Source organism: Muntiacus reevesi, chromosome 7, assembly GCF_963930625.1.
Source record: "Muntiacus reevesi chromosome 7, mMunRee1.1, whole genome shotgun sequence".
In the NCBI taxonomy this organism is placed as follows: Eukaryota; Metazoa; Chordata; class Mammalia; order Artiodactyla; family Cervidae; genus Muntiacus; species Muntiacus reevesi.
The window spans coordinates 51564588-51590362 of NC_089255.1; the positions used below are offsets into that span (position 1 = coordinate 51564588).

Sequence of the window (25775 nt, forward strand, 5' to 3'; positions counted from 1 at the left end):
CTTTGGATTAGTGTTTGCAGAATATATCTTTTCCTTTCATTTCACTTTTAACCTACCTATATTATTTTATTTGAAGTAAGTTTCTAAAGCAAATAATGGGATCATTTTTTAATGGACTGTAATGATCTCTTTCAATTGATATGTTTAAAGCATTAAAAATTTTAAAGTAATTACTGACAGGTAAAAATTTACATCTACCATTTCATTGTTTATTTTCTACTAGTTCCCTTTTGTATTTAGCATTTTTTAAGTTCCACTTTATCCATTGTGATTCTAAATCGTATTTTGTAAACAGTGGTTGCAGAGACAACAATATACATATTAATACTGAACCTTTCAGAATCTACTTAGAATCAGTATTTTACCACTTAATAGATGTATTACACTATATTCACTGAAAAACACATCAATGTTGAAATTCTTAACTATCAAATATATTTTTAAAAACTCAATCTATGATATTTACACAGATATTTACCATTCCTGTTGATCTTCTTTTATTTCTTATGTCCAAGTTTCCTCCTGGTATCATTTTCCCTTCTGTCTTAAGGACATTCTTTAGTAAATTTTAGATCTGATCTTCTGGCAATGAATACTTTCAGCTTTCCTTCATCTGAATATGTCCTTATGTCACTCTCATCCTTAAAAAATATTTTTGCTGGCTATGGACAGTTCTTTTCTTTAAGCACTTTAAGAAATTTTGCCTTTTCTTCTTGGCTCCATGGTTTCTGATGAGAATTCCTTAATCACTGTTCTCCCAGAGGTAATATGTCATTTTTCTCTGGTTGCTTTCAAGACTTTTTTTTCTGTTTTTTTCTTTTTCCCCACAAGGCTCTGTTGAATTTTTAAAATTTCTTCCCCTCTGCTACTTAGTCATCCAGTGGGTTTTCCCCTCTTACTGCAGTTTTCATTTCTAACAATGCCTTATCCTTTTTCTATATTCTCTTTCCCTGCAGAGACTTTCTGCTTTTCCATTTATTTGAACAGCATCCACAATAGCTCACTGGAACATTCATAAAATAGTTTCAATAAAGTCTCTGTCATATAATTCCAATATCTATATAATGATGGTATATGTTGATCTCTTCTTCACATGTCAACTGAAGTCTTCCTGGTTCTTCATATGTTAGATAATTTTGGATTATAATCTGGACATTTTAAATATACTATATAATTGTGGTTCTTGTTTAAATTCAGTGGTTAATGTTAATATTTTTGTTTTAATAGATGATTAGGTTCAGAATGCAAGTTTTAACATGGTTTCTATGGGTATGGTTCCATTATCAGTTCAATTTTCAAAGCCTTTGCTATGCTTTTGAATCTGTGTCACTCTGTATTATCCAATAATCAGTCTAGGACTTGGGCAGTAGTCCGTTACTTCCATGTATACACAGCTGGGGCGCAAGCCCGTTAATCCATACAAAACTTAAAATGGAATTGTTTTCCCAAATTTCTCCCTCTACATAATCTTGGTACTTTCAAATTCCACTAGACATCTCTTTCCATTTCTTCAGTCAGAACCTGGGGCTTCAGGTAGTCTGCTTGCCCACACAGTTATATTATTACACTTGCTCTAGGGACCAATCAGCAGACGGACAGAAAAAGCAGGGGTTGGGGGGGAGGACCACCACCACTAACAAACTGGGCTTGTTAGTATGAGAGGAAGATTCTCAGCCCTCAATGTCGTGGTTGCAGGCTGCTGCCATCACTGCAGGGTTACTGGGGACTTCAAAATGACAACAGAGAAAAAGGGAGAAAGAAAGACAGAATTTCCGCATTCACACTAAGTATTATTATCTTTCCCACACCCTGAGCCAGAACTAGGGGGCTCTTTTTTGGAGCTCTCCATCCATACCTAAGTGCTCACTTGTAGCCTGCAGATTGTGTTCAATTCAGCTTCAGGAATACCAGAGGGAAAAACAAAGGTAAACTAAGCACCAGTTTAATGATATTTTACATTCTAGTCTTCTTTCCCAATCTAACATATTATTATTTATTCTTCAGAGTCCTCAAAATAGCTGCTTCACCCATTCTGTCTGGGTTTTATAAATGAATTCAGAAGGAGAAATAAGGTGTGCATGCTTAATATATCATATATGAAAACGAAACTAACTTCTAACTTCTATTCTCAACATTCAATTCTAACACATGGACTCTACAAATATCCTTATCAGAAGATATCAGTAATCTAAAATTTAAAAAACAGTCCTGTGAGTTCTCCTTCCATTTAAAAAAAAAAATCACTAATTTACACAATAAGTAATTAATGAAAAAATAGTCATAACACTACTAAAAAGTTTTTATGATTATAGACTATCTCTGCAAGCTTCAAAAATTTATAGAGCACTATCAGAAAAGAAGGACTCCACTTAAGACACAAATAATTGAAAAGAAATCCTATATTCATGGATCGAAAGAATATTGATAAAATGTCCTTACGACCCAAAGCCGTCTACAGATTCAATGCAATTCCTATCAAGATTCCAATGGTATTTTTTTTTTACAGAAATAGCAAAAACAATCCTTAAACTTATGCAAAGCACATATCTGATAAGGCATTAATATCAAAATATATAAAGAACTCGTATACTTTCCAGAAATCCAATTAAAACTAGGGAAGGACCTGAACAGTTTTTCAAAGGCGATACCAAAACAGCCAACAGGTACATGAAAAGTGCTCAACATCACTAATCAGTCAGTTCAGTTGCTCAGTCGTATCTGACTCTGCAACCCCATGGACTGCAGCACACTATACTTCCCTGTCCATCACCAACTCCCGGAGCTTGTTTAAACTCATGTCCATTGAGTCAGTGATGCCATTCAAGCATTTCATCCTCTGTCGTCCCCTCTCCTCCTGTCTTCAATCTCTCCCTGCATCAGGGTTTTTTCAAATGAGTCAGGCTTCACATCGGGTAGCCAAGGTACTGTAGCTTCAGCATCAGTCCTTCCAATGAATATTCAGGACAGATTTCCTTTAGGATTGACTGGTTGGATCTCCTTGCAGTCCAAGGGACTCTCAAGAGTCTTCTCTAACACCACAGTTCAAAATTCTTCAGAATTCTGCTTTCTTTATGGTCCAACTCTCACATCTATAGGTAACTACTGGAAAAAACATAGCTTTGACTAGACAGACCTTTGTTGGCAAAGTAATGTTTCTGCTTTTTAATATGCTGTCTAGGTTGGTCACAGCTTTTCTTCAAAGGAGCAAGCAAATTCATAGAAAAAGAGATTAGATTTGTGGTTACCAGAGGTGGGAGGAGATAGAATGAAGCTGGTCAAAAAGTACAAAATTAGGTAGATAAATAAGCACTGGAGATATGATGTACAGCATGATGACTACAGTTAACATTGCTTATGTTATATCTTAAAGTTGCTTAGAGTGTAAATCCTAGAAGTTCTCATCACAAGGGAAAAAACATTTTTTTCTTTTATTTTGTATCTTCATGAAATAATGGATTTTAATTAAATTTACTGTGGTAATCATTCACACTATATGCCAGTCACTATGCTGTATGATGACATGAAATGTCAATAATATCTCTATAAAACTGAAAGAAAAAGATTTTAATAAAAATGTTTAAATGTTATGGTATCTGTAATATTATTAAAAATAATTATAAAACAATTAAGATGATAAAAGCATAAAGTGATATTTATAATTAAATCTAAGAGATGCGGCTTATCCAACTTTGTATCTTCCTGTGTTCTTTCCCTCAGGAGTACTGTTTCAAAATTAAATATTTTAAAATATAAAAAAGGACTCTGCTTCCTTGCTCTTTATATAAACTGCAATAATATGATGGGGACATCACCAGGTATTTATGTGGGTGATCCATTTACAGCTGACTAGTTAAGAGTCATCATTCAATGAAATGTTAAATAACTTTCAGTAGTAGACTCAAATTAAAATCATTAAGGACATATTTTCTTTCAAAAAATGATCTTTAAACTCTTCCAAACTGGTTCCTGACTGAGAAATAAAAAGTTTTAAAATTTAGTTCTAAAAAACAACAAAAAAGGTCAAAAGCAGAAAGAATATGTCAATAAAATTTAAGTGGTCTTGGGTTTGAAGCAAGACTTAAAAGTTTAAGGAGGTCGATATTTTTTTTTAAATGAAGGGAATCATCAACAAAGGTGTCTGTCTCTATAATACTCTAAAAACTTCTCTGCTGACCTGTTTCAAACAACTTCTTTTTCTCCACTCTAAGTGTTATGACCGTTCACTATTGTACATGAATTAGTCAATAACCATACATTTAAAAAGAGAACTGTAATACAAGTGTTTATTTATATGAGATTCAACTTTGTGGTTCTGGCAAAAGAATTTCCAAAGAACTGAGATATACAAGAATTAGTACTGCTCTTCATTTCTTTAAAAAATATTAAATGCTTTGCCATAAAAACTTATTAACCCTAAATGTGTCTTAAATGTTTAGACCATCATCATTTTAAGTAGTAGGCAGATCTCTGTATCCACAGACTAAAGAAGACATTTTTCATAATGCATACTATTGAGATCTTACTTCTTACAAACTTTATTTAAATCAGCCCATACTATTGTTAACCAATTAAAATTTTTAATTCAGTAAGTTAATAAAGTATAATATAGCAATTACAATCACATGGAAGATAACATAAGGTCGCAAATTTAATACATTTCTATGCAAGTTTAATATTCAGTTTTTTCTTATGCCCCTAGATATGAACAACCATTTAATTTTGCCCAGCGTGAAGACACATTCACTGGATGGGAAGGGAGAACTGATGAGGGCGGAAGAGAGAAAAAAAGGCAAAGGAATCAGGGAAAGATGGACATATAAGTCAGTTCAAATCTTTTACCATTAGTGGAAGAACAATTTAGTGAGTGAGGCAATGGATCAGGAATATCCTATTTCATTCCATGACCTAGTCCCATATAAGGGACCTGGAAAATTAAAGCAAACGCCTGAGAATTTAGTAAACAAATCTCAAGAGTAATGAGAAATTTTTAATTTAGGTGTTCTGGTCAAAGTTATTAATAAATTCTTAAAAGTTCGGCAGTATTCCAAAAGGCACTCCAAGAAGAACACATTGGCCCACTGAGAAACACATACTATTATGTTGCAAATTCTGCAGGAAGGATACTATAGGCCAAGAGAGATGCAGACCAGTATTAAAAACAGCAAATCTCTCCAGGTTAAAAACTAATTATAACCTTTTCTCTTATTAAAATAAGTACTTACAGTATTACAGGCAACACAAGCTATGGAATTCAATCTAGAATTTACCACTCAAATGTGTGGATTCAATATTTTTAAACTGCTGGTTAGAAGGGCAAATAAAAACACAAGCATCCTGTTCCTCTAAATGTTCCTGCCAAATACAAACATAATAAAGAAAAATCATCTTAATACAAAGCTTGCTTTTGAATAAGCTTCATTTATAATTGCCTGTGAGTCTACAAGTAAGTTTGTGAATATGTCCCCAAAACGGAGGCACAACACAGGCTTTTGCAGCCTATCATTAGGGATACAGCTTGACATAACAGCATGCAATCTTACTTTAAATCTACTGTTCTGCTCCAAACACATTTTCTTTCACTGAAGGTACCATAAATAACGACAAGAGTTAACTGGAAAAGCTTTCCACATAAAATGAAAACAGAAACTATAACATTTACACACATGCACAAAAACTAAACTTAATAAACAGTACCATTGCAATACCAACAGCAGTCTTTCCCTTCTGGATACGTTTTAAGATTCATCGTTATCTTAGGATGAGACAAGAAAAAGTACTTCCTTGACATTTGCTTTAGCTTATTTTTTCCTATCTTTTTCATCTTTACCATTTCACATTCATATGTAACAATAATATAACATTCATATAATATAATAATGTTCATATAAAATAATTTAGCTCTGTCTCTGAAGTTAGAAAAATGGATACTAAAAAGGGAACACAGCCAGGTCAAGGAAAACTAGATTTGGGAGGGCAGCCTTAATATTTTAAGGCTAAATAACACCTTCAGGTAGATCCAACATCTCCTACACAATAGCCTCATCCAGCATCAGAACCAAGTTTAACATTTTCCTATTTCCTGTAAAGGCTAAATAATGCTCACTTCTAAGTTCAGTTAGTTCTTACTCCGGAGACAACAAGTACCATATTTTACTAAATCAGGGTCAGCACTCCCTCTGGAAACCAACAAACTGATTCCTGCAGCAGTAAGACTACCATTCCAATCTGGCTCCTACCATTCCAATCTGGCTCCTTGGGTTTACACACACACACACACACACACACACACACACCCCACACACACACACACACACACACACACACACACACAATTTTACTATCTGGCCCTTTGTAAGACTACCATTCCAATCTGGCTCCTTGGGTTTACACACACACACACACACACACACACACACACGCAATTTTACTATCTGGCCCTTTGTAAGACTACCATTCCAATCTGGCTCCTTGGGTTTACACACACACACACACACACACACACACACAATTTTACTATCTGGCCCTTTGTAAGACTACCATTCCAATCTGGCTCCTTGGGTTTACACACACACACACACACACACACACACACACACACAATTTTACTATCTGGCCCTTTGTAAGACTACCATTCCAATCTGGCTCCTTGGGTTTACACACACACACACACACACACACACACACACACACACACACACACACACACACACACACACACACACAATTTTACTATCTGGCCCTTTGTAAGACTACCATTCCAATCTGGCTCCTTGGGTTTACACACACACACACACACACACACACACACACACACACACACACACACACACACACACACACACACACACACACACACACACACACACACACACACACAATTTTACTATCTGGCCCTTTCAGGAAAACTTTGCCAACTTCTTCTCTAAAGCAAAAGCTATGTTTCCCTATAAATTCTAGCTACAGCATGTAAATATGACTATAAAGAACCAATATTTCCAATGTTAAAATCTAACACCATTTAAGAAGCAGCATGATCTCCATTTATATGTTGGTACCAACATGTATAATATATTATATATACACATGAAAAACAGCAGGAAGAAAATCAACATCAAAATGTCAAAATGTAGTTAACTTATCTTGGTAAATGGTATTTTCAATTTTTCTGTACTTTTCAAATCTTCTAAAAGTGACTGTATCTTTGTTACAACCAGCAAATAGTTTTAAGAGATTACAGTATACTTTTATAAGAACTTACAGAACAAAAATATCAGTGACCTGAACTGTAGTCATGTGGTTACTTACATACAGGTTCAGTAACAGTTTGGTATTCACCAATATCTATACAGCAAACTGTTAAGAAATAAAATGATGTTTTTACATCTTTCAACACACTAAAAAAGAGAAGTTCCTCTGTTTTGCTTCTCAGAAGTCAGAGGCATTGATCTGAATTCAGTCACTACTTTGTAATTAAAATTCAGGCACACTACAATATCTTTAATACAATTTAAAGTCCAATTCAAATATATTAATGTTAGCTTTAATGTATCTTTCAAAACATTTTAAAAATAATGATTAAAACTCCAAGTACATTCTATGCACATTCTATACCCTCTTTACAGCTACAGTATTAACATTTAAAGCCATACTGATTCGTATAATTTCTTGTTAACAGTTCAAACAAAAGTATATTTTTATTGATGGAAAATGAAATGTTACTATTAAAATATTCTGCTAACCCTAAGGTACAATGAATCAATCTTGACTGTATTCATGAACAGTATTTTAATTTCCTTCTTCAATAATTATGGCTTACATGTTTTAGCTATTATTTTGAAGCACATTATTAACTTTATAAACATGATATGACATACTAATATATATATGGTATGTCATTATGACCAATTTAATTTTGACTTGATAAATGAAAGGTTTACTTTGAAAGGTTAGAAGACACTTTAAAAGTTAAATCTTCAATGCATTCTGAAATAAAAATTAATCTTCACTTTATGGTTTATTTCCTGGGTTTTTCTTGAAAATGCACGTAAGCCTTACTTCTAAATGATGTCAAAGTCCAAATTTAATTCTCTCAAAGCATAAATTTAAATTACAGTACCACATTATCAGGCTACCAACAACAGCTTTTCTTTCCAAGTGCTACTCACTTTCTATTCTCTTTAAGTGAAAGTGTTAGTCACTCAGTTGTGTCCAACTCTGAGATCCATGGACTGTAACCCGCCAGGCTCCTCTGTCCATGGAATTCTCTATGCAAGATTACTGGAGTGGATTGCCACTTCCTTCTCCAGGAGATCTTCCCAACCCAGGGATCAAACCCAAGTCTCCTGCATTGCAGGCAGAATTGTTCACCCTTTGAACCACCAGGAAAGCCCATTCCCTTTACAATACAATATTCATTGGTTTAAAAAAGAAAAAAACAACTATCTCATTAAAATGTAAAAATACCAGCTTTTGAAAGTAAAAATTATTGATCATGCCATGCACCAAAACTATAGATTCCACAGCTACTTAACACAAAACTAGAGCCTTAACTTCATATAAAACAGCAGCTATATGAGTTGCCTTCCTCTTCCTCTTCTCTTGATGACAGAAGCAAGCACTGAGCAAGAAACTAAAACATCTTTTCAGAAAACAAAAACCACACTCTCCAGCCTCTGTTAGAATAATTCAAAGGCAAAGACTTAATTTCAATATTGAATTACTGCACTTATAAGCTGACATCAAAATTCAATTATCCTCAAAAACTTATCTTACATAGGTAGACTAATATTACAAATCCCAATCCTTTTGTTATCAAGGAGAACTAAATACCATCAAAAATTCCAAAAATAAGTTTACTCATTTAAGAGAAAACAGATTTTTTAAGACTTTTTGCTTCATCCAAAATAAGTCTATCCTGCTAAGTTTTACATATAAACAAGTTTTGTCAGAATTGTATTTAATTAGTTTGTTAGATTAACAACATCTCTCACATAAGAACATCTCTATACTAAATAGAAAATTTTGTCATTTACTCTAGGCTATGGCTTACTTTTTTGAAAAAACTGCAGACATGTATTCGGTAGCCCAAGTAAAAAGGACGCTTCCTGTACAAGGATATACAAAGGTAATTCAATTCGATAGTCAACAACCTTGTTTAAAACTTTCAAAACAAAACAAAAACAACAAAAAAAAAAACTTTCAAAACTAACTTATTCTAAGATATGGAGAAATTTAATAGATTATAAAATTGTTGTTAGATTTCTATTTTTGGTGTCTGCCATAATAAAAACTAAGGGTTTAAGCTGAGCTGCTTCTTTTACTTAAAAAAATTTTCCACAGTCAGCAACTTACAACAGGACATACTGTAATACCAAAATGGAAACTACTTAATCAACATTTCCTCATGGAAACACAGATCATACATAACAGTCTATAAGGGTAAAGTTTTATTTTTAAAAGCAGTACTTAATTTTATTTAGCAACACAGGATCAAATTTTTTTCTGTGGTTCTGTCAACACACCCAGTTACTTTTAGTCAACATTGAAAATACACACATCAAAAAACTGAAGTATAAGCAGTAAAATAAAGCATATAAGGCAATTTTTTATAATATTGAATAAAACTGTACTTTTATCTTTTTAGAACATAGGTCACTGTTTTTCAAGTCCTATGGAATAAATATTACCCTGTCCTCTTGCTATGTGTCTGTAAAACTGTTTCTATGAAGAATTTAAGCCATGTGGAAAATCCAACAGTATGTGAATCACCCAATCCACAAATCTTTCATACTTCCCAGTTTCAAATTACAGTCATCTACAGCATCACAAAAAGCTGACAAAAGACTGAAAACTGTAGGGCATAATTTCAAAATGTTCCTCCTCCCTTTCTGCCCACTCTTCAAACCACACAGTTTAATAAACAACAAAAACCTCATAACTAAAATTCCCTCAACCTCGTAGTTGGTCTAGTTAGTTTTACCACATAATAATTTCTAAATTCTCTCATTTAAAAAAGCACTACAAGAAATAACTTCTTTGGTCACTGAGCTCCTCATTTAAATAGGAAAACTAATTAATCAGAATTAAATAGGTTATAGTACAATTCATAAGGCTTTGTATCCCACATGGAATTTTTTTTAAAAAAGTAGATTTCAATTAATTAGACATCATGGGATAAATAAAGATACACTAACTATAAGATCAACCTTCCTTCACTAAGTGCTATCTATTTTGTAACCCTAAATTACATAGCTTAAATTTTTTTAGCACATTTTTCCTGAAAATAAGAACTATAGTTACAAGCGTATGTATTTAGCTTTGGACTACGAGAAAAGAGACACTTTGATAATCTGTATTTGCTACCATCCACATATCTAGATAAACAAACCAGGTAAGCCAAAATAAATCAGAATATACATATGAAGACTGGGGAGACCCAAGGGAAGGAATATTAATTTGGTGTCTGACTCACACTTTTAAATAATCCCTTGCAATACTTCTCATTCAATTGCCTCATTCTTTGTGCTTCCTCTTCACAACTAAGCTCACTTCCTAAGAGTTTTCATTTTGCAGAAATCAGCATTTATTGACCTCACAAAGTACATACAACTGCTGTTGTCAGCAAAGAACACAGGGATTGGAAAAAGCATCATAGAAGTACTGGAAGGATATGAAAGTTTACCTTCTCATATAGTAATGTTTAAAAAGGTTCAGAGTCTTAAATTTAAGAAATACTAAAGATTTATATTTAAAAAGAAACATAGCATTCTAACCTAAGAGTTTATTTCATCTGACTGATTCAGGGTCTAAAATCATTTGTTTTACAGCTGAGTAGAAAAGTAATTTCTATCACATTTACTGATAAGCAATATTATAGTTTCAGTATTTCTCAAACCGTCTTAGAACAATCTTACACAGGTCCTTACAAACAAAAGTACAAGTCTCCTGAGGTCATCTAACATCTCATGAGACTTTTCATAATGGGATGGTATTAATACCCAATGACCTGGTCTATTTCCAATTTGGATCATTAGTTTCTGCTTAACTAAATTACTACTACCACTACAACTGGCTCAGCCATTCTTCACTTCCTGTGTTCAACCTTAGTCCAAACAGTAGTTATTAAATAAGCAAAGTGAAACCGCTTCTTTGGGTAACTATATAGCACCAGAAACATTTCATACTCCTTTAGGATTAGTAAAAGAGTTTAAGACATGGTCTGTTTTGATTGTTGATTTTCTTTTTTTTTTTTTACTATTATTTTGTATGGCACACACAATGTTCTGGTTTTAATTTTACACAGAAATTTTAGGTAAATCTCTTGTAAGAGAATTTGTTAGTGATAAGCTTAAGTGCTAACAAAGCTGTGAAACTGCAATTAAGGTTTTATTTCACACCATGTTAGTAATCAAACCTGAGCTAACACAAGGATGAAACAGCTACACAAATCCACATAGCCACTCCCTGTCTCCCCATCTCCACTCACTGTCTCCCCATCCCTACCATCCACAACCATACACTTCTCTCCCCCTTTCTCCCATCACACTTTCTCTCTCTCCACCTCTGACACACACACAAACACAACAGGCACACGCTTCCCTAAATTTTTATATATGTACACATATGTATACTGTATATATTTTTTATATATACACATCATCTCAGACATATATACGGTTCATAAAAATTAAAACATAAAGATCTTCCTCTCTGCATAGGAAAATGTTCTACAGATCTGTGGGAACACTAAAACAAAGAGGAAGAGGTCCATAATCCCTGATCGAAAAATTCTAAAACTCAAAATTCAGAATGAAATTGAAGAAAGTGGGGAAAACCGTTAGACCATTCAGGTACGACCTAAATCAAATCCCTTATGACTATACAGTGAAAGTGAGAAACAGATTTAAGGGACTAGATCTGATAGACAAGAGTGCCTGATGAACTATGGACAGAGGTTTGTGACACTGTACAGGAGACAGGAATTAAGACCATCCCCATGGAAAAGAAATGCAAAAAAGCAAAATGGCTGTATGAGGAGACCTTATAAATAGTTGTGAAAAGAAGAAAAGCAAAAAGCAAAGGAGAAAAGGGAAGATATTGCCATCTGAATGCAGAGTTCCAAAGAATAGCAAGGAGAGATAAGAAAGCCTTCCTCAGAGACCAGTGCAAAGAAATAGAGGAAAACAACAGAATGGGAAAGATTAGAGATCTCTTCACGAAAATTAGAGATAACAAGGGAACATTTCATGCAAAGATGGGCACAATAAAGGACAGAAATGGTATGGACTTAACAGAAGCAGAAGATATTAAGAAGAGGTGGCAAGAATACACAGAAGAACTGTACAAAAAAGATCTTCACGACCCAGATAATCATGATGGTGTGATCACTCACACCCACCTAGAGCCAGACATCCTGGAATGTGAAGTGGGCCTTCGGAAGCATCACTACGAACAAAGCTAGTGGTGGTGATGGAATTCCAGTTGAGCTATTTCAAATCCTGAAAGATCATGCTGTGAAAGTGCTGCACTCAATATGCCAGCAAATTTGGAAGACTCAGCAGTGGCCACAGGACTGGAAAAGGTCAGTTTTCATTCCAGTCCCAAAGATAAGGCAATGCCAAAGAAAGCTCAAACTACTGCACAATTGCACTCATCTCACACGGCAGCAAAGTAATGCTCAAAATTCTCCAAGCCAGGCTTCAGCAATACGTGAACCATGAACTTCCAGATGTTCAAGCTGGTTTTAGAAAAGGCAGAGGAACCAGAGATCAAATTGCCAACATCCGCTGGATCATCGAAAAAGCAAGAGAGTTTCAGAAAAACATCTATTTCTGCTTTATTGACTATGCCAAGACCTTTGACTGTGTGGATCACAACAACTGTGGAAAATTCTGAAGGAGATGGGAATACCAGACTACCCGATCTGCCTCTGGAAAAACTTGTATGCAAGTCAGGAGCAACAGTTAGAACTGGACATGGAACAACAGACTGGTTCCAAATAGGAAAAGGAGTACGTCAAGACTATATATTGTCACCCTGCTTATTTAACTTATATGCAGAGTACATCATGAGGAATGCTGGACTGGAAAAAGCACAAGCTGGAATTAAGACTGCCGGGAGAAATATCAATAACCTCAGATATGCAGATGACACCACCCTTATGGCAGGAAGTGAAGAGTAACTAAAAAACCTCTTGATGAAAGTGAAAGAGGAGAGTGAGAAAGTTGACTTAAAGCTCAACATTCAGAAAACTAAGATCATGGCATCCGGTCCCATCACTTCATGGGAAATAGATGGGGAAACAGTGGAAACAGTGGCTGATTTGATTTTTCTGAGCTCCAGAATCACTGCAGATGGTGACTGCAACCATGAAATTAAAAGACACTTGCTCCTTGGAAGGAAAGTTATGACCAACCTAGACAGCATATTAAAAAGCAGAGACACTACTTTGTCAACAAATGTCCGTCTGGTCAAGGCTATGGTTTTTGCAGTGGTCATGTATGGATGTGAGAGTTGGACTATAAAGAAAGCTGAGCACAGAAGAATTGATGCTTTTGAACTGTGGTGTTGGAGAAGACTCTTCAGAGTCCCCTGGACTGCAAGGAGATTCAACCAGTCCATCCTAAAGGAGATCAGTCCTGGGTGTTCTTTGGAAGGACTGATGCTGAAGCTGAAACTTCAATACTTTGGCCACCTGATGTGAAGAGCTGATTCATTTGAAAAGACCCTGATGCTGGGAAAGATTGAGGGCAGGAGGAGAAGGGGACGACAGAGGATGAGATGGTTGGATGGCATCACTCACTCAATGGACATGGATGGGTTTGGGAGGACTCCGGGAGTTGATAATGGACAGGGAGGCCTGGCGTGCTGTGGTTCATGGAGTCACAAAGAGTCGGACACAACTGAGTGACTGAACTGAACTGAATCATGATGAAAAAGCAGAAAGTTATGTCCAGATAAAGGGACAAGATAAAATTCCAGAAAAACAACTAAATGAAGTGGAGACAGGCAATCTTCCAAGAAAAGAATTCAGAATAATGATGGTGAAAATGACCCAGGCTGTCAGAAAAAGAATGAAAGCAAAGATTGAGAAGCTGCAAGAAATGTTTACCGAAGAACTAAAGAACAAACCAACAGAGATAAGTAACACACTAGAAGGAATCAGTAGCAGAATAACTGAGGCAGAAGAACTGATAAATGACCTGGGGACAGAATGGTGGAAATCACTGCCACAGAACAGAATATATAAAAAAGAGTGAAAAGAAATGAAGACAGCCTAAGAGACCTCTGGGACAAAATTAAACGCACCAAAATCTGCATTAGAGAGGTCCCAGAAGAAGAGAGAAAGTACCTGAGAAAACATTTGAAGAGATAATAGCTGAAAACCTTCTGAACATGAGAAAGAAAATTGTCAACCAAGTCTAGGAAGCACAGAGAGCCCCAGGAAGAATAAACCCAAGGAAGAACACACCAAGACACATAGTAATCAAACTGACAAAAATTAAAGACAAGAGATAAAATATTAAAAGCAGCAAGGGAACAATGACAAGTAACATACAAGTGAACTCCCATCAGGCTATGAGCTGATTTCTCAACAGGAACTCTACTAGGGAGAAGGGAATGGTATGGTATATTTAAAGTGATGATAGGGAAGAACCTATAATAACCAAGAATACTCTACTCAGCAAGACTCTCCTTCAGATTTGATGGAGAAATCAAAAGCTTTCCAGACAAGAAAACGTTAAGAGAATTCAGCACCAGCAAACCAGCTTTACAACAAATGCTAAAGGAACTTCTCTAGGCAGGAAACACAGAGAAGGAAAAGAAAATAAACCCAAAACAATTAAGAAACGGTAATAAAATTATACATATCAATAATTACCTTAAATGTAAATGGATTAAATGCACCAACCAAAAGACATTGACTGACTGGGTGGATGAAAACATGTGCATGTATGCCACTTCCACTTATCACATCACTCTGCCTGAACCCCCCTCCCAATTTTATGTAATTATTTTATATTGTTAAGTTAATTGTGTTCCCATTACGGTTTGCAATTGTAATTGTCTTTTATTTTTTTGTCTGGCTACTGATTGTGAAAGCTGATAAGCATCTTTTATTATTGTGATATGTAACTATTACTCACTTAATACCACTCTATCATGATTGGTTAACAGAAAAACAATAGAACTTCTTATGACCAAACCTGTGATCACCTTTTAAAATCCAGATACGTATCAGAATTATCTTGAGATTCTTTGAAAAATACAAATGCCCGGTATTGCTTTTTTTTCCAGAACTTCAGATATGTTTCTAACGGGCAGTCGTGTTTAAAAACAATTGGACTATACAATGATCTTTCTACTTTTATCTATCTTGTTTCACTTTTTCTATTTCATATTCAGTGCTCCCATTTCATTTAGCTTCTGTTCCCCAATTTCTCCATCTCTTCTTTTTTTATGTTCTTTCTCAAGCCTTTATCAAGTGTTGCAGAAAAGCTTTTCTACATATATATATATACATTTTACAAAACTTATGAATTTTTGCCTAACTAAAAAAATTATGACATTTTGATTCCACTTGTTTGACTAAATATGAATAGAATACTAGATTTCTAATTAAAAAATAGATACACAACAAGCAACAAAGGTTAACTGTATAGCATAGGGAACTACAGTCAGTATCTTGTAATAATTTATGATGGAAAATAATTTCAAAAATAATATGTGTATTTGTATAACTGAATCACCTTGCCGTGCACCTGAAACATTGTAAGTCAACTCTACTTCAATCAAATATGTATTAAAAAAAATATGGGTAGGGAAAAAGCACTTGATGAGCTTTAGTAGTAAAAGGAACTATTCTTTCTATGACTGAAGGATAAATGCACAATTGAAAAGCTGATTATATCTAAAACACTGGGTAGCAGTCCATGAATATACCTGAGTATTTAAAAAAGAAACAGCCTGAGGTAAACATGTGTTAAGAATATGTGTGAAATAATACACAGTACTTCGGGTTTCCCTGGTGGCTCAGACGGTAAATTTCTGCCTACAATGTGGGAGACCTGGGTTCGATCCCTGGGTCAGGAAGATCCCCTGGGGAAGGAAATGGCAACCCATTCCAGTACTCTTGCCTGGAAAATCCCATGGACGGAGAGCCTGGTGTCTCTCCCTGCAGTCCATGGGGTCGCAAAGAGTCAGACACGACTGAGCGACTTCACTTTTTTCTTTTCACTTTCAATACACAGTACTATAAATATTAAAAGTATGAAATTAAGGATATTTCTCACATGAAGAATAAAATGAACTTATTTATTAAAAAGCTTTGATTATATATACCTTGCTTTCAGAAATAAAAATATTCCTGGAAGCTGCCTATAAAGTGATTTTAATTGAAAAAGCAATTCTCATTAATTCTTAATACCAATTTTTAAATATTACAAGACAGGATTAAAAGAGAACGCAAATAATAAAATATTACAAACATTACAAAGTATTTCTAATGATTATTTAGGCTTGTAATCTTGGTGTGTATTGCAAGAATTTCATAGTAATCCTTTCATTTTACTGAGCATTACAACCAAAGTCATTCTTTAAAAAAAAAAAAAATCAAGCTTTTATTTTTGGGGACAGTTTATTTCAACTGATTATTTACACCATAACCCTGTCTATGGCTGGCTAAACGAAGTCTGATTTCCTTTGTCTTTGTTGCTTTGTTATCCTTTTAAAACTCTTATAGAAATGAGGGCCCATTATTACCTGGGTAAAGAGAAAGTACCCTCAAAGAAGGATTATATAATTCACATAATAGCATAACCATGAGGTTCTGAAAATACAGCTACAAGTAGTGTCCCCACCAGTATATTTCCACTCAATTTACACCATGATCTATATATGAAAGGAGTATCTTATAAGTAAATAAAACTGACCTAGGACTATTCGGCTAGCTTTTCTTTTCCCTTTTCATTTTCCAGTAAGCCAGACTGTTGTATAACTATCTCAAAAGCCATAAAGTCTGTTTTTCTTTGAGTTGCCATCTCATGAACACTAGAAGCTTTGATTTTCTTTCAGACCTATATTATAGCATGTATAATACCTGACTTTAAATGCATGAAGGAACTTTTATTTTTACTAAAATAATAATCCTCTGATCCCTCTACATTATTACTTCTGAGACTTGAACAAGCCCCAGTGTGTTTGACTTCAATGGCGGCTAGAATCAAAGACAGAGAAAACAGCTTGATACTGAAAACTGGACCACGAGTTCTATACTTCATCATGGAATCATGAGTTGCAACCAACAGCTGTTCTACTCATCAGCTATTTTAAACCATTTAATATGATCTGTAGCAAGACTAATTCTTTTCTAAATAAGCATGTCAACACTTAAACCAAAACTATGCTGTTCTTCAAAACTGTCTTCTTGAAAAGTTTAATACTTTATGTATGCTGCTGCTTTACAAATAATTTCAGAACTTTCTTTTCAGAAATCTCCATCACAGAAAATTTACTAATCATATAAAGATATCACTCTCCTTACTGTGTAAACATTGGATTAATACTCCCGGCCTGGCTTTTCCAGCTTTCCTTCCCACTAGCCCCTTCTAGTCCCACATTCCCTTAAATCTGACCCCTGTCTTTTTCTTTCTTCTGGTTTTTTAAATCAACACACTGAGATTTTAAAGAGTGGGAATGAACCTTGAAGCAACCCAGGATAATGGATACTGAAACAAAAGAAACAGATCTGGAAGTCAATGATCATAGATTCTTGCTTGCGTCTATCATGGGAAACAATTTGCTAATGGCCATAAATGAGTTGGTTTTTTTTTTTTTAATGATATCCGTATTTTCTCTTGAAAGAAGTGTCTTCTAAACCAACAGTTTTCAAGTTAACATTTGGGGGTTGAAAAGAGGTATGTTTCAAAATATTAACTGAAGTTCAAGCATTCTGAGTTCTGCCCACCTGGGGGTGACTTAGACCTGACCTGCTTCCCTCCAACACTCCACAGTCATTCTTATCATTGCTCATCATGCCCTGTGATAAGGCTAACCTCCTCCACAACAGTCAGTACTCTAACTTGAGGCCAACCCAAACCATCAAGAGTGCTCAAATACAAATGAATGATGCTCAGCAATTACTTCCTGAACCGAACTTGGGTGGAAGGGCTAGGAAATAGCATGAATTCTTGGTAGACGAAGCAACCTCAGTTATCAGGAGAGACGCCCTTCTTACCCTCTACTTTCTAAAATGATAGCATATTCTAAGGATCTTAGGGGTCAATAACCAGAGTAGATGACGGTGATTTGGCCCAATACTGAGCAAGATAACTGATTTTTCAACTAAATAATGGTTATGAAGGAAAATCTACATTTCTTAAGAAAACAGCTAAAAGATCATTAAAACAAACAAAAAGTAACTGCTTAAGATTAAATTGGATTGGAGAAATTTTCCTTTTGTCTCTGTAATGCTACTTTTGTAACCTGATAAATCAAGGTCACCTTCTATATACTGATATATTACTGTGTTACATGTAAACTTATACACATTCTTTCCAAACCATAAACTCTCCTTACCAGCTAACGGGCCACTAATTAACTGTATACATGCAGATTCACCTCTGATTGCATTTGCCTCAACTAAGAGATTCAAACTCAACTATTCAAGTGAGGTATATTTAGAAAATGAGGTATCTAAAGATTGTTTATATATATGTACGTGTCTTGTACATATGTATATATACATATATGACAAGAAGTATGACCAAGCAGGTGTAGAGGCTTCTGTAATTAAAGCATAGGAAAGAAAATTAAAACTAGGTATTAGAAACAGGACTCCTATGTCTGATGTGGAAGAGAATTTAAATTAGGAAAGGATACCCTGATCCAAGTCAGAGAGCTCAGCCTTGCTCATGCCTTAGGTTTTAAAGAGCACAGCAAAGGATCAGACATAATCACTGAATAAGGGAAGATTTTCCAAAGCTTTTCCCTTGCTCACACATCCACACCTGTCTCTGGTCCATAATGAGAAATGAGCAGGCATCGATTAGTCTTAAGTGATAAAATCAGAAAAGTAGTAAGCACATGAAGAAAGAAGACATAAACTACTCAATTTGGATAAAAGAAGAATTAATAAAACCACTCCACTGAAACTTTTTGGGAAGGGGTACAATGTTTTCAGTAATTAGGGTTAATAAACAGAAATTCACTGCATAATGCTCATCTAATTTGAAATATGTAAAATCTTCATAAATTTTAATGCATTTTTTAAATTGAAGGATAATTTCTTTACAGAATATTGTTGTTTTCTATCAAACCCCCCAAAATATGAAACACTTCACAAATTTGTGTGTCATCCTTGCATAGCAGCCATGCTAATCTTCTCTGTATCGTTCCAATTTTATTATATATACTGCCGAAGCAAGCACTATAAATCATTTCTGTTTAAAGTTTATTTTACTCTCCTGGGTTAATAGATATAAAAATATGTTAGGACTCATCTTCGTTTGCAGTTTGAATCCCTACACCTATATTTTCAAAAATCAAAATTCACAACTGTAAAATCACCAATGAGATTTTCAGAAATATAAGTTTTAAGGTTCATACTTCCTATTTTATGTTTTTAGATACATCTATTAACATTTCCATGTTTCAGTAGCCTATGGATTTTAAGATTTGGTATGACAGAATCTATTAGCACTTTCCCAATTATTAATACAAAGTAAGAAGCAGTGAAATTCAAGTAAGTAATATACGGAAATGTCAAATCTCTCAGGAATCTACTTTCTTAAGTAAGCATTAAAACATTTTGTACTCCACAATATGCGTTTCCCAAAATTGAAACATGTGGTGATCTAAATTTTAAGAACTGACCTTGTAATTAAGACTTTCTAATTTGATCAGTAATGTTCCTATCAATACAAGGTAAGGCATGCAAATGGTTCAGCAATGCACCTGCTTCACATTTTCCTTTTTAAAGAAAACATTATTTTAAATGTTTATTAAGTATTTTTAAAGAAAATCCTAGAGATAACCTGAATTTATACTCAAGTAGATTATCACAGGCTACAGATAATAATGGCTTGCCAGATGGCGCTCGTGGTAAAGAATCCATCTGCCAATGCAAGAGATCTAAGAGATGGGTTGGATCCCTGGGTCGGGAAGATGCCCTGGAGAAAGGCTTGGCAACCCACTCCTGTAATCATGCCCGGAGAATCCCATGGACAGAGGAGCCTGAAGAGCTATAGTCCATAGAATCACAAGGAGTTGGACAGACTAGCACACAGATAATAATATTTGTGGACCTAAGTGAATCTAGATTTCTTTTTTATTAACATACCATAATTAAAGAAATGTGTACATAGGTAATTCATGAAAACTCTTCTAGTCTTTGAACAAAAAGGAAGATGAGGACAAAAATCATTCAATATTTGTAGTTACCATACTGATCTGGTTAAAAGATTATTGAGAAGAAGAGTTTATATTGTAGCTAAATTTAAAATTATGAGCTTACTTAAAACACAAGATATAGAGAGCTGAAAAAAAAAAAAAAGATACAGAGGAATAATCTAAACAACACCAATAGGACACAACTAAACATGTCACCTCACCTGCCCACCCGCCCCCAACAAAAGAGACATGCACAACAAAAGGCAATGGCTAATCAAAAAGTCAGTGCCAAGAAAAAGGTGTGTGTGTGTGGTGGCAGGGGGCAGTGCTGTGCTAGATTTAAAAGACTTGAATAGTTATTCTGGATTGGACCTGTCTTGAACAGATCAAGTGCAAATAACAGTTTAGAATAAACTGAAAAAATGTGAGCATGGATAGTTAAGATAAAAATTTGCTGATACGGAAAAGCAGAAATTAACATAAAAAAGCATATATTAAAATAACATGTACAAAATAATATATTACCAGTAAAGAAATACAAGTATACATATACACACACAGAAAAATATCTAGAAGAACACTAAAGTATTAACTATGTCATCTCTAAGTGATGGGAATATGGTATTTTTAATTTCCTTATTTTTGCTTATTTATATTTTTTCACTTTCTGTATGTACATGTGTGTATAATTACTTTACAAATGACATTTTCAGTACTGCAAAAGAAAAATTTATATGCTTTTTTCATATCACTGAGTGCCACTGTTCAAATTCTAGACCCCATAACTATACTGCATCATTCACTACACAAGACACATGTAGTAAATAAATAACATATATTTATCAGTCACCTTTCTGAAGAGCTAATTTTGCTGATAGCTGTCAATGTAAAATGCCAATTATCCAATACAGTAACCATCCAATGTAAGGGACCACTTTTTTTTAATAATACAAGACCTACAACCAAGGGTTCCCAGGTGGCGCTAGTGGTAAATGTCTGCCAATACAGGAGATATAAGAGATGTAGGTTCAATTCCTGGGTCAGAATATCCCCTGGAAAAGGGAATGGCAACCCACTCCAGTATTCTTGCCTGGAGAATCCCAAGGACAGAGAAGCCTGGTGGGCTACAATCTACAGGGTCAAAAAGAAGCCGACATGACTGAAATGACTTAGCACGCACGCACACACGACTTCCAATCAGTAGCATGTATCTACCTCAAATGAAAACCAAAATAATCGTTTCCATATTTCCCAACAGAATAAACTACAGAAAGCAATGTAACTTGAAAGCATAAAAATATCTTATTTCTAAAATATAAAACCTGTAGTTGAGTTGGGAGGAAAAATACACAGATTCGCAAGTGACAGATGCCTTTACTTCTGACTAATCAATTAATAATGATACATCAATATAAACCTGAGCTAATACAAAACAAGAGCAACAATATTGATTTTAAAAATAAAGCAACTTAGTAGAAATACTATACACAAAGAATACTTATGTAAAAAGTAGAGCTTCAAATATTTGTATCAAAAATAAATGTTAAATTCAAAGAGAAAAGTAAAAATACAGAAAAGCAAAAAAATGTACAAGCAAAGAGCCTGACAAAATAGCAAAGTACCTATCAGAAGAACTAAGAGATCAGCAAGTAATATGGAAAGGGCAATACATTAAAATTCACAACAAAATTTACTTCCACATGAAAAAGAAAGCAAAAGTCAAGTCTCAAAAAGGTGACATATCCTCTAAGGTTACAGCAGTAGAAAAAAAAGATTAGTCTTTCAAAAATTACTAGATTACACTAAAACTGAAAGCAATGAAATAGTTCAATAAAACAATTATAACATTTTTGTTACACTTTACACTTTCATGTACATTATTCTGGGGTGACACAATGAAATTGTGCGTCACTCTCTTTTTAAAGACTGGTACTTTGATATTTTAAGAAACTTACTCAAGGGCATACTGTTTATTGCAGGGACAGAAATCCAACTCTACATCCTTACTTGATATGACTATCAAGTAGTCTACTTGTATCAGTTACCTACTTATTATCACTGTATTACATCATTTTTATTGTTTATGTGTCACTCCCATTCCCTTAGTTCCACTAGGACTATAACTCCTTGGGGGCAAGGATTATACCTGCCTCTAGTCATCTTTGTAGTACCATCACCTATCACTGTATATTTTTATAAGTGCTTAAAAAAATATGTTAATGAACATACATAAAGGTAATCAAAGAAACCTAACATATGGAGAATTCATTTAATTACTTGTGTAATGTCACATCACAAATTCTACTCAGTTAAATGTGCAGCGTAGGCAGCCATACCAGTCAACGATCACATTCCCTAATCCCAACTAGACGAGACAGGGGTGATTAATCTGAGACTAGTCAATCCATTGGCTTATTAATAATCAAATGTTCTCTCTTGTGAACTGGACCCAAAAGTCAGATATAAAGGCAATGCTTAAGTTACAGATCTTGTGAATTTGGGCAAAGTGATAAATAAGTAAAGGAAGCTGGTCTGTAAAAGGAGTAAGAGCAAAAAGCAGACATCCATCTGGGGAATCTGATCAAGGGTGCTATCGGCTTCAAACGGACAGAGAAAACAGATTCACTTCTAAGCACTTCATGACAGGTTTCAGATATTTGAATAACACCTATTACTATAATAAGCTTTCAGCCAAGGATGAAGAACAAAGCTGGAACATGAGGACTAAACTGTAATATTAAATAGGTAAAACCAATACTATCATTAGGACAGAGAAGTTTCATACAGAAAGAATCAGTATGTAGTGTTTTACTTCAACTGGCTTAATGCTTTCAAGATATAATCATGTACATGCTTATCAATATTTTGTTTCTTTTGATTGCTGAGTACTTTTCCTTTATGTAGATGTGAGTTATCTGTATTGTGGTATTATTTTTTAAATCTGTTCACCAGTTGCTAAATATTTGGGTCATTTTCCATTTGGTATTATTATGAATAAGTCCTCTATGATGATTCTCAAAAAAAAAAATGTATATACATGCTTTATATCTCTTGGATGATTCCAGGGAGTGGGAATGTTGGGTGTATGCTGAATTTGTAAGAAAGTGTCAAGCTGCTTTCCTAAGGTGTCTAGAATATTTTTCATTTCCATTTGACATGAGAATTGCAGTTGCTCCACAGACACAGCCATATTTGGTATTATGATTTATTCTTGGTGTTTTAATTTAGTCATTCTAATTGATTATAGAGTGACTCATTGTGGTTTTAATTTGCATTTCTCTGATATCAATGTTAATGACACTGAACATGTTTAGAAGTACTGTTAGCCATTCATGTATCTTCTTTGTATAGTGTATTTTTAGATAATTTTGCCTTATTTTTTAAAAAAATTGAGTTGTCAGATATTTGGTTATAAGTTCTTTCTATATTACAAGTCCTTTGGTGAATTAAAAAATCTCATTTATACAGTAACAGGAACTCTTAAGAATTTTGATGTACAATCTCCATTACCATCAAGTGACAAAATAATGAAATAAAAATATAAAAACATTTTTGTTTGGTCTCTTCCCGGTCATATACTATCTTATTCTCATTCCTCCACTATATGACCATCCAGTGTTTCTCTCAAGCACACTGTGCTTTCTTTCTAAAAATACTACCAAATATGCTCACATCGTAAGTCAGAGTTTATTTCCTCTATCATTCCCCAATTCTCAAGAATGCATGGTTCATAATAAGTAATATCTGCTGAATGACTCAAGTTACAAAATAAAAAGAATTTTGTTTGGGGCTCAGAAAAGTCAATGGATTAATATTTTAAGTAGAAATCAACAGAATATCAAGTCATAAAATTCTAACATTAAAAATAACAACCTATGAAAATTTCAAAACACATTATAATTAATAAAATACTATGTTTTCAATAAACTTTAGTCCAGGAGCTACTGAAACTGAAGACTCAATTTTTGGAATATAAGGTACAAGAGAAGTAAATCAAACTGCTACCAATCAACATAAGAAACATGAGTCAAAGCACACAAGATAATATACAAATTTCAGTGACCTAAGCAAAATGTCAGCAAACCAAAAACTGAATATTCAATAGGAGAATTATTAACAGATTATTAAATCAAGGGCTAAACCATGTTCTAAACTGTTTATTGTAATAGTATGGTAGACATCAGTCACATGTGCCTATTTAAATATAAATTTCAAATAATTAAATTTTAAAAGCACTGCCTCAACTGCACTAACCACATTTCAAGCACTTATTAGGCACATTTAACAAAGATTTTTAAAATTTTCATCACTGCAGAAGTTCTCACATACAGTGCCAGCCTAGGGTATTTGGCAGGCCCAACTAAGAGTCTAAGGGAGTCTTAACTCTTCTCAAGATTTTTTTTTCCTATTTTTTTCCTATTTGAAGGAAATAGAGCATTTTACTTTAGGATTTAATTACTCTTACTGAATATTATTTTTTTAATGTATTTACACCATATAAATAAAGTAATAAATACAAATAATGGCGTATAAATACTCTTCCCTTGGGAGATAACTACAATATTGAAATTAGCTTTATCATTCCCTTGCTTTTTAAAATAACTTTACCAAATATATTTCCCTAAAAATGTAGTCTTTTGCTCTGCCTGCTTAATTTTACATTAGTAGAATCATACTTTTTCTTTATATCACTTGTTCTTCTCACTATTTCCACTCTGAAGTCATTCTCATTCACCTAAATAACACGTCAACTCAATAATCTACAAAAAGCTCAGTTTTGCAGACTTGTGGCTGTCAAGGGGGACAGGGTTGGGGGAGGGATGAAGTGGGAGGTTGGGGTTAGCAGATGTAAGCTATTATATATAGAACGGATAAATAAGATCCTACTGTATGGCACAGAGGACTATATTCAATATCCTATGATAAACAATAATGGAGAAGAATATTTTTAAAAATAATGTGTGTATATGTATACATATACATACATCTGAATCACTTTGCTGCACAGCAGAAATTAACACAACATTGTATTAATAAATCAACTATACTTCAAAAACATTTTAAAAGCTCAGTATTGTTCAAAAAAGTTAGGCCTAAATCAATGAAACCATCACCTACATACCAAAGCTATACAAGTTACACATACAAAGCTTAAGGCTCCAAATGATTCTCTTAAAAAAACAAAAGAGGAATGTTTTTCATATATTGTACATTCATTCAACTGATCATAACACCGTGTGCATCAAAGACAATATTATAAGATACTGAATACAATCCTCTGTATATAGTTGCTATATACAAATATCTTTTTCTCCTTACCTTCTCTTTTCTCGTCACTGTAAGGCAGCAATTATTAAAGTGTGGTCCTTCAAAATCAGCAGCATCAG

The 25775-nt window shown here is 34.2% G+C and overlaps 1 protein-coding gene and 1 non-coding gene across 4 annotated transcripts in view; both read right to left on the minus strand.

Annotated features, from left to right (window-relative positions):
- Positions 1-25775, minus strand: part of TCF12 (transcription factor 12) — a 394477-nt gene that overhangs the window by 311321 nt on the left and 57381 nt on the right. The gene's annotated exons all lie outside the window — the stretch shown is intronic.
- On the minus strand, positions 19321-19427 carry LOC136172728 (U6 spliceosomal RNA). The gene has a single exon (XR_010664078.1). It is a non-coding gene; the product is annotated as a U6 spliceosomal RNA (small nuclear RNA).